This window comes from Fukomys damarensis, unplaced genomic scaffold, assembly GCF_012274545.1.
Source record: "Fukomys damarensis isolate Sample0158 unplaced genomic scaffold, DMR_v1.0_HiC HiC_scaffold_5, whole genome shotgun sequence".
In the NCBI taxonomy this organism is placed as follows: domain Eukaryota; kingdom Metazoa; phylum Chordata; class Mammalia; order Rodentia; family Bathyergidae; genus Fukomys; species Fukomys damarensis.
The window spans coordinates 54,140,755-54,159,595 of record NW_022900917.1 but is presented as its reverse complement, the minus strand read 5'-3'; the positions used below and the strand labels follow the sequence as shown (position 1 = coordinate 54,159,595).

The 18,841-nt window shown below is 37.0% G+C and overlaps 1 protein-coding gene and 1 pseudogene across 1 annotated transcript in view; both read left to right on the top strand.

The window, feature by feature from the left end:
- The window catches only part of LOC117284482, a 30,129-nt pseudogene extending 11,304 nt beyond the window's left edge, over positions 1-18,825 (top strand).
- Positions 1-18,841, top strand: part of Xkr4 (XK related 4) — a 460,700-nt gene that overhangs the window by 419,860 nt on the left and 21,999 nt on the right.

Genomic DNA, 18,841 nt, shown 5'->3' with positions numbered 1-18,841 from the left:
CTAGTATCTTATGAAGGATTTTTGCATCTATATTCATTAAGAAGATGGGCCTGTAGTTCTCTTTTTCAGTTGAGACTTTCCCGGGTTTGGGAATCAAAGTGATTCTTGCTTCCAGGAATAAATTTGGAAGTATAACTTCCCTTTCAATTTCATTGAAAAGTTTAAAGAGTAGTGGCAGTAGTTCTTCTCTAAATGTCTTGTAAAACTCAGCTGTGAATCCATCAGGACCAGGCTTTTCTTTGTTGGTAAACTTTTAATTACATTTTCAATTTCACTGATTGTAATTGGGGTATTTAAAATGTTTTTATCTTCTTCTGTCAACATTGGTAATTCATAAGTATCTAGAAATCTGTCCATTTCTTCTGTGTTTTCCATTTTATTCAAGTACAGGTTCTCAAAGTAGGAATTGACTAACCTCTGGATTTCTGTTGGATCTGTTGTGACTGCACCTTTTTCATTCCTCATTGCATGGATCTGAGCCTTTTCTTTCCTTTTTTGATAAGGTTCTCTAGGGGTTTATCAATTTTATTTATTCTTTAAAAAAACCAACTCTTCAATTCATTTATTTTTGTATCATTTTCTTAGTTTCCATTGCATTGATTTCTGCTCTAATCTTTATAATTTCCTCTCTTGTTTGAACTTTGGGTTTATCGTGCTTTTTTTTTTTCTAGGAGTCTAATATTCATCATTAGGTTGTTTATTTGAGCTCACTCGGTTTTCCTAGTGTGGGCATTCAATGCTATGAGTTTTTCACGTAGAACTGCTTTCATTGTGTCCCATAGATTCATGTACGTTGTACTGGCATTATCATTTATTTGTAAAAAATGTCTAATTTATTCTTTAATTTCCTCTGTGACCCACTGATTGTTCAGGAGAGTGTAGTTCAATTTCCATGTGTTTGTGAGGTTCTTACAGTTTCTTATGCTGTTGATCTCCAGCTTGATTGCTCTATGAACTGATAATATACAGGGGATAACTTCTATTCCTTTGAATGTATTCAAACCTGTTCTATGAGCTAGTATGTGGTCTATCTTGGAGAATGACCCATGTGCAGCTAAAAAGAATGTATATTCTGATTTTGTGGGGTGGAACACTCTATAGACATCTATTAAGTCCATATGTTCAAAAACTTGGTTCAGTTCCAGTATTTTGTTGTGGATTTTTTGCCTAGATGATCTGTCTATTTGTGATAGTGGGGTATTTAGATCCCCTGCTGCAATTGCATTAGTGCTTATTTGGTTTTTCATGTTACTTAATATTTATTTTATATAGTTGGGGTTATTAGTATTTGGTGCATTTATGTTTATGATTGTCATCTCTTCCTCTTGAATTGTTCCCTTAACAAGGATGTAGTGGCCTACTTTGTCTCTCTTAATCAGTTTTGGTTTGAATATTACTTTGTTTGAAAATAATATTGCTACCCCTGCTTTTTTCTGGGCTCCTGTCATGTGGAGAATTGTTTTCCATCCTTTCACTTTCAGTCTATAGGATTCTTTTTGCACTAGGTGTGTTTCTTGTATACAACATATTGTTGGACACTTTGCTTCTTAATCCATTCTGCCAGTCTATTTCTCTTGATTGGTGAATTGAGGCCATTGACATTGATGGTTATAACTGCTATGTACTGACTTATTATTGTCATGTTATTGTCCTTTTGTTGACTCTTTTTACTCTTTCCCCCCTCTCCTTTTAGTTTCTGGCCTTTCCTATTTCATTTGGTCTATTGGTCCTCATGGTGTTGTGACCTTCATTGTCTTTTTCTAGGATATTGTTTAGAATTCCTTGTAGTGCTGGTTTGGTATTCATGAAGTTTCTCAAGTGTTCTTTGTCATGGAAGTATCTTATTTCCCCATCCATTTTGAAAGAGAGTTTTGCAGGGTACATCAGTCAAGGTTTTAGGTTGTTTTCTTTTAGGACTTGAAATACCTCACTCCGGCTCTCTTTAACCTGAGGGTTTGTGTTGAAAAGTCTGCTGTGATTCTGATGTGCTTTCTTTTGCATGTGATTTCTTTTCTCTTACTGCTTGTAGTATTTTCTGTTGGGTTTCTGGGATCTTGATTATTATATGTCTAGGTGTAGATTTTTTTTTTTTATTGTGGCTAGTTGTAGTCCTATATGCCTCACTTATCTGTATGTCATATTCTTCCCCTCTAGGAAGATTTCTGTCATTAATTCTGTGAACATCTTTTTTAAGTCATTTGTATTTTCTCCTGTCACTTCATGGATTCCTATCAGTCTTAGTTTTTCTCCTTTGCATTGTGTAGAAGTTGTTGGATCAATTTCTCGTGATCCCTTACTGATTTTAGGAGCATCTCTTTTCATGGTCACTGACTGTGATCCTATCATCTGTGTCTGAGATTCTATCTTCGCATTCTTTTATTCTGCTGAGAACACTTTCAATAGAGTTTTTAATCTCCTGGATATGTCTTTGAATCTGTTTTATGGATTCCATTTCTTTCCTCTGTTGGCCATTCATTGTTTCCACTTCTGTCTTATGCTGGGCCTTCATGGCTTCTGTCATGGTCCTTAGCTCATCTACTTTTTTTGTCAGTTTCTATTCTAAAGTCTCAAATTATGACTTTCATTTTGTTCACCATCTCTATGGTTATCTGGGAAATTATTTCTGTTTTGAATTTTTTTAGAGCCCAATTGATCTGTTTTGTTCCTTCCTGGGCTGCAAGTTTCGAATGTCTTGGTGGTTCACTATCAGACTTTATTTCCTCGTTTGCCCTACTGTTTGCCATTGGTGAACTGGAAGTCTGTCTTTGTTTTTTGCTTAGGTGTTTTCTCATTTTTATTTTTGTTTTGGGTTGTCCTTGGTTTAATTCCTAGCTTATTACTTAAATCTTCCCAATATAGTCGTGCTTTAGCTTTTGAGTCTCTAATGACTCATAGACGTTCTAATTTTCATAATATCAGAAAAGAAAATTCATGAAATCAATCATGGTCGTTTAGCCGAATTGATACAGTCAGCAAAACAATAGGATCAAGCACAACTTACAAATTGACTACTTGTGGTAGTCCTTAATCAATCACCTTTAAACCATGTGAATTAAATTAAAATCAAGAAGCAGCCCTAAACATGTTTGTGGTGAAATTCTTCAATATAGCATATTTACTATTTAGGATGGGGGCTTAGACAGAGTTAGGCCGAGAATAGATAAGTAAAAGAATTAGAGAAGCTTTCAAGTGAAGCCAGAGGACATAGAATGACCATATAATCTTTAGGAAGCTGTTAAATTCAAAAGGGAAAGACAGAGTGCAAGAATAAGGACAACAATATAATCACTTAACAGTAATAGGAGCTCACTTTCCTTTGAAACTACTGACCCTTGAGTGAGATAAAATGAGAAAAGAAAAGAACAAAAAGAAAAAAAATAGGAAAAATAAAAGAAGAAATCCAAGTTAGGGCAGGAACAGGAACAGAAAGGGAGATGATGAATAATATGGTGGAGCAAGAGACTGAGTTGAAAAAAGAGGACAGAAGAAAGAATTTGCAGAGTGGAATGAGGAAAAGGAAGAAAAAAAAGAATTTGAAGGGCCTCTTTCAGACTATGTCTCTGCCGTTGTAATAAACAACATGTGCAGCCATGTGCAGAACTAAGTCCTTTGATCTCAGCGAGCCAATGGCAGACCTCTGAGATTCAGACTGATTTCAAGCTGCAAGGCCCGAATTGAGTTCCCTGACCTCCTGCAGGGTTGAACTCCACAAAGTTCTACTACAGGTTTCCTCTGCCCTTTCTTTAAAGATGTTCAAAGTCGGGAGCTCAGAAAAATGCCCTTTATGACCACCTATGCCTCTGCAGAGTGGATGCAAGGACTGGCATAATCAGATGGCCTTGGTGGGGGTGGTGTTTTAGGGACACCTGGGTGGCTAGCTAGTCCTCGCTGATTGGGCCCAAGCAAGCCAGAGGAAGAACAGATCTTGGAGTGGCTGCCCCAGACCTCCACCTTCCACCCTCCTTCCGCTGGGCAGCTCTCACTTTTTCGAGCAACATTACTCAGTGAGTGACTCCTAGGTAGATTTATTTCCAGTCACACAAAAAGACATGTCAAAGAAGGTTCCGGTCTGTGAGGACCAAAAATCTTTTACCTTACCAATTGTGTCTCTTATTCTTTTACTTTTGTGTTACTGTGTGAAAACCAACCTCCTCCAGTAAAATTTCTTGCAATTCCAGGACATAAAACTGAACCTTAGACAAGGGACAGATGTAAGTCAAATTAAGAGAAAATTAGGATTAGAAATGGTTGATAATTTTTATAAAGAAAGTTTTTGTTCACAACGAAAGTGAGGTTTCTTGACTTGTAATGGGGTTATATCCTTATAAATTTGTCATAAACTGAAAAATGCCATAAAATAAAAATGTATTTAATCCACCTAAACTATGGAACACCTTAACCCTAAGCCACATAGCATGACACACTGTAGATTCCATACTTTTCCAAAGCTGTGTAGCTGATCAGAGCTGCAACTCCATGCCACTGTCCTGCCTGAAGACAGAGAAGATAGGACTACTAAGTGCTGGCACAGGAGAAAATCCAAATACAAAATTTTAATAACAAGCTGGCTGTGGTGGCTGGGAGGAAGCTCCCTATGGATGGCATGGCAGAAGTGCTTCCCCCATGATCAGTCTGTCTGGAAACTGTCCCACTGCAAGCATTCTTCCCAGCTTCCTCTTCAGGCAGGAGCAACTTTAAGCAGGCTCCAAACTCTAACTAGGAAAGAGCTTTGGCTCTTAATGTCCACAAATGCAGATATTTTTTATTCTTTGTATCTATAGGAACACACCAGCACCATCTGCACCTATGCCACCCACCCACATACCTGCCAGCTGAAGGTACCTTACCTACTCTAGTGTTATGTACTCTGTGCCCAGTTTGTGAAACAGGGCTAGTGTTACCATTAGCCATTTTCTGGGCCCCCTTCCAAGTCCTTTAAGCATAATTCTGAATGTGGGTGATTAAACTGTCCTTCTCTTTAGCATTAACATTTAATTATAAATTCCGTGACCCAGACTCTCCTAGGGATACAAAGTGTTACAGATTCCTCTGAAGAAGCTAAAAATTGTTAATTTGGTGATGCTGGTGGATGACCAAGGGCATGAGGGCCACTGAATTTATATTATATGCATTACAGGCTGAAAAGGCACCTTGTAAACACAAGGGGAGGAAGATAAAAAAGTTACTATATCAGACACTTGAGCTGGCATAGTTAGGAGCCTGGCTGAATGTAGGAGCTGGCCTTTCTGTAAGCAGAAGACCAGCCTGAACCCATGGGCCATCTTGTCCCTTCACTTTGTAAATGCCTTCCTGCTTCTCTTGAAATAATCAAGATGTTCACAGAGGTATGGCCCTCATGCACCTTATTAGGTACCTTTAGGTGTTAAGAGTCAACTTTCAAGAGATGTGTTTATGCCTACACTCTATCTTGTGTGTAGGATATGTTGACACATGGGTTTTCTGAAGTTTGTTTGGTTGCCTTGGCCACTTCTGAGCTTCAGATAGACATCACCTAAAAGCACATTATAACCACCTAATATTTCTTCCCAGTTCCGAGGTTTCACAATTGACTCCAACTGTTTCCATGCATACAGGGAAAAAATGTGATGAATTGAATTTGAAGTCAGAGAGTGTGGCTGTAAATCCTGACTCTTTTGTGAGTTAGGAATGTACCCACTTATTTGATGATGAGGCAAAAAACAAAAGCATATGAACCACATAGAGCCCGCTGCTCACTTTTCCATCTAAGAGTAGTCTATGGCTGCCTCTCCCCTACAGTGGCAAATTTAGAGACCCAGAAAAGCCCACAGAGTCCAAAATATTTATGTGGCCCTTTGCAGAAAAAGTCTGCTGGCCTCTAGGTAAGATTATTTTACTACTCTAAGCTTCAGTTTCTGAAATGGTCAATCTGTGAAACAGGCCAAATAACACTGAAGAATTGATATTTGAAAATGAAATGAGATCATATGAAAAAGACCCATAACTACCTTTGCTAGATATTGGTATCTTTAAATTATTATTTTAGTCTTACATTCGTCCATCCACACCCTTCTTTGGGACATAGCTTGTTCTCGTACCTCCGTCTTTGTTCCCCTCTTATTCGTCATTTCACCCCAGTTTACTTCCTACCACCTAAAAGAGAAAAACTATGAGAAAAAATAAGATAGTGCTTTTTAAAAAGGGAAAAATAAACTTACTCTAAAGGAAAACTTAATTCTATTAGGCATTTCAGTTTACCTACATCTTTCAACTAATAATTTACATCATCATTTTATTTTCAATGTAAATTTAAACAAGTGATATGTAGTGCTATATAGAACAATGACTTCTTGACTTCTTTGCAGAAAAATGTTTTTTTTTCCCCTAGAGAAAGAATTATTTATATGGTTTCAAATTCCCATACACAAAATGTTGGCCTTCTTGGAAATTTTTAATAAAAATTTCAAGTTAAATGTGATGGAGCTACATAAGATTATCTATGAATTTTTTCCTATTAAAAGAAAATAACTCTCCACTTTGTTAAGGAGGAGAGATACTGCTTCACCGAACAAGTTTATTCAACTACTTTCATATTAAAACACTCTAAAATTTTTGCTTAATGTTTTCCTTATCACCTCCTTAGCAGCCTTCCAATTTGCCTTGCAAAGAAGTCACAAACCTCAGAATGGATTATGGAAAGGATTCAGATACCTAGCAAAACTAAACATACTAGAGCATTTAAATATTTTTAATTACAACTATTATAAGATTTAAAACAGAGATTAAATGTGTTCAGTGCAAGAAGACTGAGGAAATCTTAGACCTAGTGAACCTTATATTCTCTACTTTCAGCTCACCCAGCAAAGGTCAGAGAACAGAAAGCTACAGTTTTTCAATATCACCTTGTTTTAGCTGGGTTAATTGTTATGATTCCAATAAGTAAATGTACTGTTTTTATTGGTAACTAAAAGACAGAGTCTAAGCATGCTAAAGAAATGGAATATCATTGTGGTTCTGGATATTTACTTTGTGTGACTTGCTATTCTTAGATCACATAATTCAGCTCAAACTGAGCAGTGTTTTTCTGTGGGTAAAAATCCAGGTTATGTTAATAGATGAGAAAACATGGAGAGGAGAAAAGCCTAGTTTTCCTCCCAGAAGCTTGTGCTTCTGATCCATTTTGTGAAAAGAATCCCAAAGAGGATCCTTTGTCCCAGTACAAATATGATTGCTGTGGGCCCAGGGGAGCCCATTTAGTTAGACTCATGAGGAAGTACCACTAGTTAAAGGACCTCCAGGATCATCTACAGCCCACCATGTTGGGACCTCATGAGCCTGCACTGTGGGAGATTTCAGAACTCACTATGGTTGTCTGTGACTGTGTTCCACCCCCCCACCCCCAAGGTTAGTGAGGATACCTACCTCAGTATGTGGTGGTAAGACAGGCTTAGGAATCTGGGAATTATGGTTCTTCTTATACTAATCACATGAGCTTGGGTATGTTATTTAACATCCCTTTGATTCTGTTTCCCTGTTTACAACAGACTTGTCTCAAGAAGGCATCATAAGATTTCAACTGGACAAAGTAAGTAGGTAGTAAACATATAATTGTGCACAAAGCAAAGGCCCAACAAATGCTTAGTACTTCTTTGTTTGTCTAAGTCACTTCAAGAGCCTTGAACGAAGTAGTGAAACTTAATGTTTCATGTATATAAGAATTTAACATTTTATTGCCACCTAAAATTTGTCAGTCTGAGGACTGTGTTTTTAGGGGAAAAATTATGGTATGAGTGATAAGGAGATCATATGCGTTACAAATGGTCATCTAATAATCTCTCCTCTGAGGCCCAGAAGGATGATGTGATAAATCATACATTCTTAAATTTGAGAAATTCTTTAAATTTCTTCCAACTATGTTAAAAATCAACAGAAAAATGAAGAAATGAGCTGAGAAGGGAAATTGAGTTGTTTATTATAATAATCTTGGGAAGATAGGAAGAATCTATCACAATAACTAATTCAAGAAATTGATACACAAATAGAGTGACAGCTACTGGGGACACAATTTTAGGCCCAAGAACATATTCTCCTTCCCAGGAGACGTGTGCATCGGTACCTGCACAGATACAGAGCTACAGCAAGATGGTGGGGTGTGCTGGGAAGAGCAAATGCAAGATGCTGCGAGTACCTATAATGGGGATGTATCTAGGGCAAGGGCTAGAAAAGGCTTCCCTCAGCAAATGAATTATGGCTATGCTGAAATAAGAAGAGTAAGTGGGTATATCCTGGAGAGCACAACTATTCAAATAAGAGGCACTTGCTATCTGGGGACAGGACACTGCTTTAAGGCTCAACCCAACATAGCATTTAAGAAATGACATGTTCACAGAGAGGCTGAGACACAAAGAATGAAATAAAGGATGAGTCAGGACAGGGTGTGTGGACCCAGAAAGCAGTGGGTTGGGGTCTTTCAAGATGTTGCAATGAAGTCCCCACTGTCAATGCATTATATTTGCCTTTGACAATGAGTTAGCTCATATCAGCCATTCTATCACTGTCAACAAAAGGAAAGGAGCATTCTAAACTCAAAATGAGCCCTTTCTGTGATTCTGTAGAGGCTATATCTGTATTATTCTCTCTGCCACGTATATGTTTGAAATTTTTCATAATAGTACATTTCTAAATTTAAAAAAGAAGTACTTTCTCATCAGCTGGTCTGATTGGCTTGGATAGATGTGCCCTGTGCCCTTTAACTTGCCTGTTGCAGGGGAAGGTGATCCCCCACCTCCACCTAGGGAGAAGGAAAGGAACAAGTTTAGGCTCTGTTAAAGAATCAAAGGGTTAGAGCACTTGATTTAATTCCTCAAGCCTCCTACATCTAGAGAATTAGTCTATAAATCCTATGAAGCATTCTCTGAAGATTTCCAGGAATTCTCGTTTACACCAAGACTGCAAACAACATGACAGGATTACAGATTTTGCTTCACAGTGTTTTGGCATTTGTGACTCAAACAGAAATTACAAAGAAGCAGAATACAGGAGCAACAAAGAATTGTGCAAATCTTTAAACATCTCATTCTCTCTATAGTTCTAACTCTGCATTTGGACGACTCGTTCTCTGTCTTTCTCCTTCTCTCTCTTCTTTTGTAATTGTTTCTCCCACCTTCTTTCCAAGGTGTATGTATGTGTGGGGGGGGAGGAGACTAGGGATTGAACTCAGGTCCTAGATGCTTGCTAGGCAAGACTTTTCCCATTGAACTACATCACCAGCCCTTGTTTTAAATTTTGTTTTGAAACAAGATCTCACTATGTTGGTGAGGTGGGGTTGAACTTAGGATCCTCTTCCCTTAGCTTCTGGAGTTACTGGGAATTCAGGTATGAGCCACCACACTGACCCAGTGCTAACTCTTAACATAAGTCAGGCACTGTACATTGCCAAGAGGGATACAAAGGTAAAACAAGACAGGGACTTATCCTTGCCTAAGGGCCCCTTCTAGTGAGAAACATAATAATCAAATGAAAACAAAATGAAATATAATTATAAACTGGGATAAAGGCTCTGAAGGAAAAGAATAGGGTACCTGACATGGGAGCAAGTCCTTGGAAAGAACTAATTTGCATTTGAAAACTAAAAATAACCCTTTCCTGTTTGAGAAGTTTTAAAACAAAGGAAACTTCGGATTTTATTTCTAAGTCTTATATGTCATATTGGCCTCTTATTCATTATTTCCAAGAAGAAATATTGAAATTAAGATGATAGAACTTTTGCCTGCTGCTCTTCTCACACAAGCTCTCCTTCTACCATACTCTAAATGGTTATTTTTCTATAATCCTAGTGGAATTCTCTATGCCTCTCATTAAAACTTCATTTGAATACAAATTTGAGGAAGATCATGTAGCAGGTCAAGTTTTAATAGGAGCTGTGAGGAGCCTTAAAACCAATCTGGGTTTGGAACAAAGCCATAGTATTTTGAATAAAATAGTTACTACAGACCCTCTTAGAATGATTTCTGATGCTATAACAAAATACAGTAAGTCCCCAATTTACAAACAAGTTCCCTTCCAGGAGAACATTCATAAGTCTGACAAAGTGAGCCTTATATATTTTTGACACAAATATACAAAGTAAGGATAAAAAATGTGAACACAAAAGTACTGTAAGCTATTTTTATTTTTAAAGTTAATTTAAAATGATGATGTAGTACAGTACAACTGTAAATAAACTATTTTTGTTTTATAGTTAACATAAAAGGGTAAGGTAGACACGTGAGCTACTTCCAAAATTTGTCCACACCTAAGAATGTTTGTGATTCAGGGACCATTCTTATCTGTAAAAATTCATAACTGGAATGTTCATAAGTTGGGGACTTACTGTACCTGAAGCTGGGTTCATTTTTTGTTAGTGGATAGTTGTGATACTTAATAATTACATTTGTTTGGGGTAATTGCTCACTCTCCCTCTCTCTCTCTGTCTCTCAATCTTTATATGTGTGTGTGTGTGTGTGTGTGTGTGTGTTTGCATACATATATGTGTATATACAGCAAATTTTATAGAGAGAATGGTACTTCAGTTCACGAACTTGTTTCACAATTCTGGAGAAGATGGCAACATTTGTGTTCCTTCAGGGAAGATGGTCCAGGTCATGTTCTCACCTAATGCAGAGTTCGAGAACAAAAGAAAAAGTTTCTTGAATGCTTCTGTTTGCAAAATGAATTATATATATATAATATAATAATATATTATTAATAAATATATATTAGTAACATATTATTAATAAATATATATAATACATAATAATATAATATATTATTATATAATATATTTTATATATATAATACATATATATAATTTGATCCGTATATATATATTTTTTATCCCTTTAGGCCCCTGCCTACACATCATGCTCTTCACTTCCCAGAATCTTTCCTGTTTTTTAAAAACTCTTTCTATTTACCACCTCTTGTTTATTTTACTCTTTCTTTAAGTTTTGTTTTCTCATATAAGAGAATCCATGTGATATTTAACTTTCTGTGTCTGACTGATTTCACTTAACATTGTAATGTCAGGGTTCATTTTCCTGCAAATAACATTATTATATTATTCTTTATAGCTATATTTGTATCTCCCATATTGATTCATTTGTCTGTTGATCGATATATAGATTATTTCCAGAGCTTAGGTATTGTGAACTATACTGCTATAAACATGGATATACATGTAGCTTTATAGTATTATGTCTTTACTCTTTCACCAGAAGAGGTATAGCTTACTCCATTCAAAATGGCTACCATCATCAAAAAGCCAAAAAAAACAAGTGCTGGCAAGACATGAGGGAAAAGAACATTATCAGTGGGAATGTAAACTAGTACAGTCACTATGGAAATCAATATAGAGATTCCTCAAAATCTGGGTATTTTATAAGGAAAACAGATTTAGGGTTGAGATGTACTTCAGTGTTAGAGCACTTTCCTAGCATGTGTCTCATCCTGAATTAATCTGCTATACTGAAAAAAAAAGTAAAAGAAAAGGGCTTTATTTCATTCATATGTCTGGAAATTCAAAAGCATGGCAGCAGCACCTGCTTGACCCTGATGAGAACCTCCTGGAAGATAATATCACAATGTGTGGAATGACAAGTGGCACACATGCAAGAAGGATTCAGGGGAGGTGCCAGTTCACTTATAAAACTGGTCCAGTCCCATAAGCCCTGACCCACTCTACTGAGAGCACTCATCCTTCGCTAAGGATAGAGACCCATGAACTAATTACCTTACCACAAGGTCATGCTATTAAAGGTTCTGCCATCAACATCACCAAATGTTCAAGCATGTGAACCTTTGGGGGTTATGTTAGTCAGCTTTTCCTCACTGTGGCCCAGTGCCTGAGGAAAACAAATGACAGCAAGAAAGTTTGTTTTTGGTTCATAGTTTTAGAACTTTCAATCCATGGTCAGCTGGCTCCACAGCAGAAATATGGTGGAAAGACATGGTGAAGGAAAAGCTACTCACCTTGTAGCAGCTGGGAAGCAGGGAGAGCATAAAGAAAGCTAGAGGAGAAGGGGCTAGGGACAAGATTACCTTTTAGAGGAAAACCCCCAGTGGCCTAACCTTTAACACCAGTTCTCCCACCAGGTCCTACCCCTTAACAGCCCTTTCAGTTAATAAACTCCTTCATGGATTGTACATTGATAAGGTCAGTCCCCTCATAATTCAGTCATTGCTCTAGGCCTAACCTCAGTCCATAACACTTTGGGGAACACTTCATGTTTAAACTATAACAAGGATCAAACCATTTCCAAGCCATATCATCAACTATTAACTTTTAAATAAATTATGTTATTTTCTTATTTTGAGCTTTATCTTTAAGAACAGTTTTGGAGTTAACTATTGAGAACATTAAACTTTATTTCATTTGTGTGGCTATTTCTTTTCAAATAATTCAATTCTAAATTATGTTCAAAGTGATCAGAAAATGGGAAAATGAATAGTAGAGAAGAAGCAACAAAGGGTAAGAGAGGATGAGAGATAAATGACAACGAATAAAGGGAAAAGAGAAAAAATATGAAGAGAGACACTCTCAAGAGAAAAGGGCCATTAGAAGCAAAAGAAAAGAGGGTAGAAATTTAAAGCTTTGGTGTTCACTTGCACTACATAATACTGATTTCTATCAGGGCCTATGAAATGTTAACTAGCTAACTAGCTAGCATTAGATCTACCCTTATTCTGTAAACTCTATTCAAAACAGATAAGCATCTTACACATCTTCTGGCTTATTAGTCGTGTCTTCCATAATTCAAAAACACAAATTAAGAGGGCTCGAAGTAGCCTTCTGCTTGTTTAGAGGTATAAAAATCAAAACTCTTAGATTATAACATTTCCAAAAGTGTTATATCATTTACCAGCCCTTATCCAAAGAGAAGGAATATCTATATTTACACTTAAGTAGTCAGCCAGCCCAAAATGATGGAATAAACTATTTTACCAACTTTATGGTCATTGAACTGTTGAACTCAAAGTTAGATTAATAGTAAGAAAGCAAAGACACCCGGATTAGGCAGTCTCAATCCAGTGACAGAGGCAAAGAATTAATACAGCATGTGTTATGAACGTGGGGATTTCAGTGGCTTTGCAACCTGGTAGTTCAATAAAGCTGCATATAAACCCTACTGTGGCAGCCTACTTAGAGATTCATGTTCCTTGTCATTCTTAGAAAGGTGTCACAATAACAATAGGATGGGGATGAAGGCAAGAATCATATTCTTTCCATAACAAAGCAAAAGTTCTCACCCACAGCTAGATTGCTTCCAGATGAGGTCTTGAAGAAGCAAACATAGTCTGGGGGTGGGAAAAGGCTAGTGGTAGGATGAGTATTGGCTGTTGGCACAGTTGGATGGTCAAGGCCTGGGGCTGAATGTGATGGTCCCTGATTGGGAAGGAAAGAGGACCCAGACAATACCAATAGATCAGGGGCTAGCAGACAAAATGAGGAGTCAAAAAAAAAAAAAAAAACAAACCCAAAACCAACCAACAAACAAAAAACAGGAAAGAAAACAGGTGTCAAGTCAAAATTAAGCAGAAGGGATAAAATCAAGTGGATAATGTTTTATGGGTGAGTGGCAGCTTGTTATGGGTTTGTTAGGCCCAGGAAAGGAGCTCATGGAGAGAAAGGGATGATGTACATAGAGAGTCACGAACTGATATGGTCTTTTCTTGAGGAAACAGCAAGGTTAGCTTTGAAACATTAAGGACAACTTTCCTTTGAGACGGGGAGGGCAGAAAGAGGGAAGATAAATTATTTAAACTCTTAAAAGTGAGAATCAATTTCTTTTCTATAAAATAAGATCATTGCACCAGGTAAACTCAGAGATCTAATCATCTATTTAATATTTTAAGAAAAAATAAAATTCTTTGAGTTCCCTCTAGTTGTATTTGTATTTTGATCTTAAAAGTTTTCAAATATGCTCTTAATTATTTTGAAAGAAAACCAAGAGTGATACATTATTTATGCCCTGGGACCACTGAAAGTATTTTTAAATTTTAGTATTTTAACATTGTTCATTGTTACATATATATTCTTCCTGAGATGAATGACTTGTATTCACCATAAGGAAAGAAAACACAAACCCAATATGAGGAACACTATTTTTCTTTTTTTGAGGCACTGTGCCATCATGTTGTAAAAGACACCAAAAATCTGTGGAAATATTCTAGAATAAGGAAAACTGAATTCATTTTCATGTCCTTCTAAAACAAATTGCTTAGCCCAGACTTAATTCTATACCACAGAGAAAATATATGAAAAGCTTACTTGATGAAACTAGAATATTCAAGGTGGATTAGAAAAAACTTACTGTGTCAACGTTGACTGAAATCTAGAGCTTTACTGTGGTTATATAAGAACTTATCCTATTCATAGTAACCATTGATGTATTTTAGACTAAGGGACTATGCAATTTATGCATTTACTCTCAAAGAGAGAAGGAAAAAAAAAAGTGATAAAACAAATGAAGCCAGATGATAACCTGAGAAAAAGATATGTAGGTGTTCAATATGCTACTTTTAGTTATAAAATTTTTTTGTAAGTTTGAAGTTATTTTCAAACAAAAACTTAAAATGTAGCCCGTTATCTAAAGGAGTGCTTAGATCTTTGAGTTCTGTGCCACCAAACATCAGAAGTTCCAGAGAACTATACCCAGTAGTAAGACGATGCGCTACCAGGGAGTCTATCTTGGCCCTGGAAACAACCAAGTTGATACTACTTGAACAAAGAAGAAAAGATCTAAGTGTTCTTTGGCAAGTATGAGTTTGTAATTAATTATTGTAATTATAATTGTTAAACAGGAATATTGAAGGTGGACCAGAAAAAAGTAGATTAGGAAGAGAAAGGTGAGGTTATTAATTCCAAAATAGCTCCATATTTCTGTTCAGATATTCATGTGTCATAAAAATTAATTGCTAAACAGAAGAAAGAGAAAATCATAATTAAATGAAGGAAAGAAATTCTTATTATTGATAAAGCAGAGAATTTGTAAAAGGCGTGGGCAAGAAGGTCATGAAATTTCTTTTTGTTATATATCATTTTAGTTGTAAGATATGTCTTCATTTATGTCATTCATTTATACTTCAGATACACCCTGTCCACACAGACAGACTGGAGGTAATTTTGCACAATATTTGTAGTGCATCTGCATTTTGACTGCAACTCATCACAAATTTGCCATTTGTGGTATCATGTGGGTGCACAAAGAGTTTTGAGTTTGGAGTATTTCAGATTACGGATGCTCAACCCACACTTTTTTTCCACATCTTTGGAAAACAGCCTTAAGAGCTTTGGGTGTGAACTGGTAGAAACAGACATCCCTTGTCCAGTTGGGCCTCTTTGGTTTGTGAGTGTCTGACCAGTAATGTAGTCATCCTCCTGGAGATAGTGCTATGCTTGAGCACTTGGGGAAGTAGAGGGGTGAGGGGAAGGGAATTTCAGCATATTAGCACAGGAATGTCATCATTAAAAGCTTTGGGGGGACCTACATATATTCTCTTTAATTGAGGGATTATTCAATGAATTCTAAGTTACATAAGTTATTGATTTTACATATGTTTTTAAATATATGTATTTAAAAATAAATAAAATATTTATTTATATATATTTATAAATGTATTTATATCAGTTTACAACAGCAAAACTACCACCCACATCAAGATTTTGGACAAAAATCTTACATATGAGTGCCACGTAGTTTCTTAAATGTAGAATTTCTTGTAATATCATCATTTTTGCCTAATAAGCTTGTTGTTCTCCACTTCCATTACCTGAAGAATTTTTTTTCTGGGCTTTTTGTTTTGTTTTGTTTTGGTACTGGGGATTTTAGGCAGGTGGTGGCACCACTGAGCTAAATCCCCAGCTACCTGAAGAATTTCTATTGACCTAATCTTTGTTTTATACAAATGTGAGTATCTCAGATCAGAGTCTGATGTTTTTAAACTCAATTTGGGTCTTAACAACTTGGAATTTAACCAGTTTATGAGTATAATTTACCTCTGGCTCTTTTGGTAACTTTTATGCAAATTTTAACACTTCTTTGGTATTTTTCTTTTGCTACCTTTTATTGGGTTTTTCACTTGTTTTCAATTTCAGAAGCTTGGAATGTATATAATCTTTTTGTCCACCACTGAATGACAAACTGATTTATATGAATTACCATCTGATGCAGTAATTACTGGTTTCCCAGTTCAGTATTTCAAACATATTTACCCCTTTCTAACCAGTGCTTTGGAAATTTTCAACTTATATCATCAATATTAACATTATAAACTTATTAGTCTTTTTATGAAAATAAAACTGTAACATTTCCCAATTTTGTCAGATTTAGAATGTCTATACTTGTCCTGCCCGCAATAATGAAGCACTTTTATCTAACACATATTTGGCTTAACAACATGCATCTTTATAATATTACATGGCAAAAATAAAACAGTATCTATTTGCCCAATGCTTCATATATTTGGCATGTACTTTGACAGTTTAAAAAAATGACATAAACTGAAAAACTTTACATTAAGCTTACAAATCTAAGGTGGTACCTCAGTTCACAAATGCTTTTATTTGTAAACAATTTGGTTTTCATGCAGAAGCATTTGGCAAATTTTGTTTTTGTTTGTAGACTCTGCCCTGAGTGATGAACAAGACCAAGGCCATCTTTCCCATACAAATATGGCCATCTTTTCCAAAATTGTGGAATGAATTAAATTCATGGACTGAGGTACCGCTGTGTTTTGCACTTAGGTTGATTACGCTATATGTAATAATTTTAGAGCTCATTCTTCTTAACTAGTTTTGATCATCAAATTTTTTGTACAATTAGCTCCCTACTATTTTTAGTTTTTCTATTGGCTGCAGTAAATTATTCAACAAAATTTGCAGGGCAGTGTTTTTGGTCAAAATACTTTTTAATTCCTTAGTATCCGAGAATGTCTTCCAGTTGCCTTCATACACAAATACTAGCTTGGCAGGGTGTATAACTTTTGGTTCAAATTATTTTCCCTTAAAACCCTATAGATGTTGTTCCATTGTCTCCTGGCATGTAGAACTGCAAGAGAATAATCAGAGGTCAGTCTGACTTTTGCCCCTTTATTGGTAACCTACTTTGTCTCTCTGGATACTTGCAAAATTTTTTCTTTATCCTTGAAATTTAAAAAAGTCTTGAGGTGGGAATTTATCTCAGTGGCACTGCACCTGCCTCTCAAGTGCAGGGTCCCAAGTTTGATCCCTGGTACAAAAAAAACAAAAAACCTATGTGTTCAGCTGTTACTTTCTTCTCATAATATTGTAAAGGTACTCTGTGGGCCTTCTTCATTTTAGACATACTTTATTCCTCGACTCTGTAAAATTTTCTTCAATCATTTCCTTAATTATTGTTTTGGCTTCATTTGCTTTGTTCTCTGTTTCAGGTACCCCTATCATAAGTAGATTGAATCTCTTGAACAGCCTTCTACATTTCTTTTTCTCCTCTTTTCTTAATATTTTTTGGGTGTTTTCCTCTGAATTCTGTAAGAATCTCTCTTGTTTGCATTTACTTTTGAAATTTTATTTTGTGACCAAGCTAGCTAATGCTGCTTCCTCTAAATGGAAGGCCATGATCTCTTCCACGTGATCACATACTACCTACTCTTTAATTAAGCCCACATGGGTAATGAATTCTGTTATAAGATATTCAATACTTTCTAGATGATCGCTGTAGACTGGTACATTAGTATCAAAAGGTAGCATATTCTCAATTACTTAGCTCCATTGCTTTCTTCTGAACTTAAGACCTTTGCAACAGCTCTTCTCAATGAGATTCAAAAATGTGGTCTTTCCAAGCCCCAGAGTTGAAGAACCCATGTTTGAAAGCTTAAAGATCTCCTGACGTCAGAAGTCCCATGGCCTTGCTCCCTCGGAGTCTTCCAGCAACCCAACGTGGAGGAGACTTATTTCTGGACCCTGCTCCCTCCAGGACACCCTTGTGGGAGCTGGGGCTGCAGCCGCAAGGGGAGAGTGGTGATCCAGAGCCATAAACTGGATGGCCATGAACCCACTGCTGGACCGTGAAAAACACTGCCTGCGCCTCGGAGAGAGCTTTGAGAAGCGGCCCTGAGCTTCCTTCTACACCATTTGCTATGATTTCAAGCCAGCATCTGTAGACACTTCCTGTGAAGGAGAGTTTCAGGCTGGCAAAGGAGATGAAGTCATAATTACACTGCCACGTATTCCAGGATCCACGCCACCAATGACTGTGTTTAAAGGGAACAAACGGCCTTATCAGAAAGACTGTGTGCTTATTATTAATCATGGCACTGGTGAATATGCACTGGAGAAACTCAGTAGCAGCATTCAGGTCAGGAAGACAAGAGCTGAGGGGAGCAGTAAGATTCAGGCCCAAATAGAGCAGCAGTGCACTCAGTCCCCAGAGCTGTCGCAGCCACCTCCACCTCCACCTCGTGCTATTCAGAGCTCCAACAAAGCCTCCAGTTGGACCCAAAACTTCTCCCTTGGGGGACAAACCCTCACCTGAACCTCAGCTGGATGACACCAAAAGAGAGCGGAGTGCTGAAGGTGACAAAATTGATCAGATGAACTCCAGCAATGGGAGCAGCTCCTCAGACTCTAGAGCTCCTAGGAACTGATGATGACAGCTCCAACAGTGGAGGCAAGCCGGCCTCTCCCCCACATCTGTCACACCAGCAGCCTTGCAATAGCAGCCCTGCCATTTCCAACAGAACCAGCCAGCCATGAGGAAGCAGCAGCCCATGAACACCCTCAGAAATGACCTTCAGTAGAGTGCATCTGGTAGTGACAGTAACGATTAGCACCCAACCTTTTGAA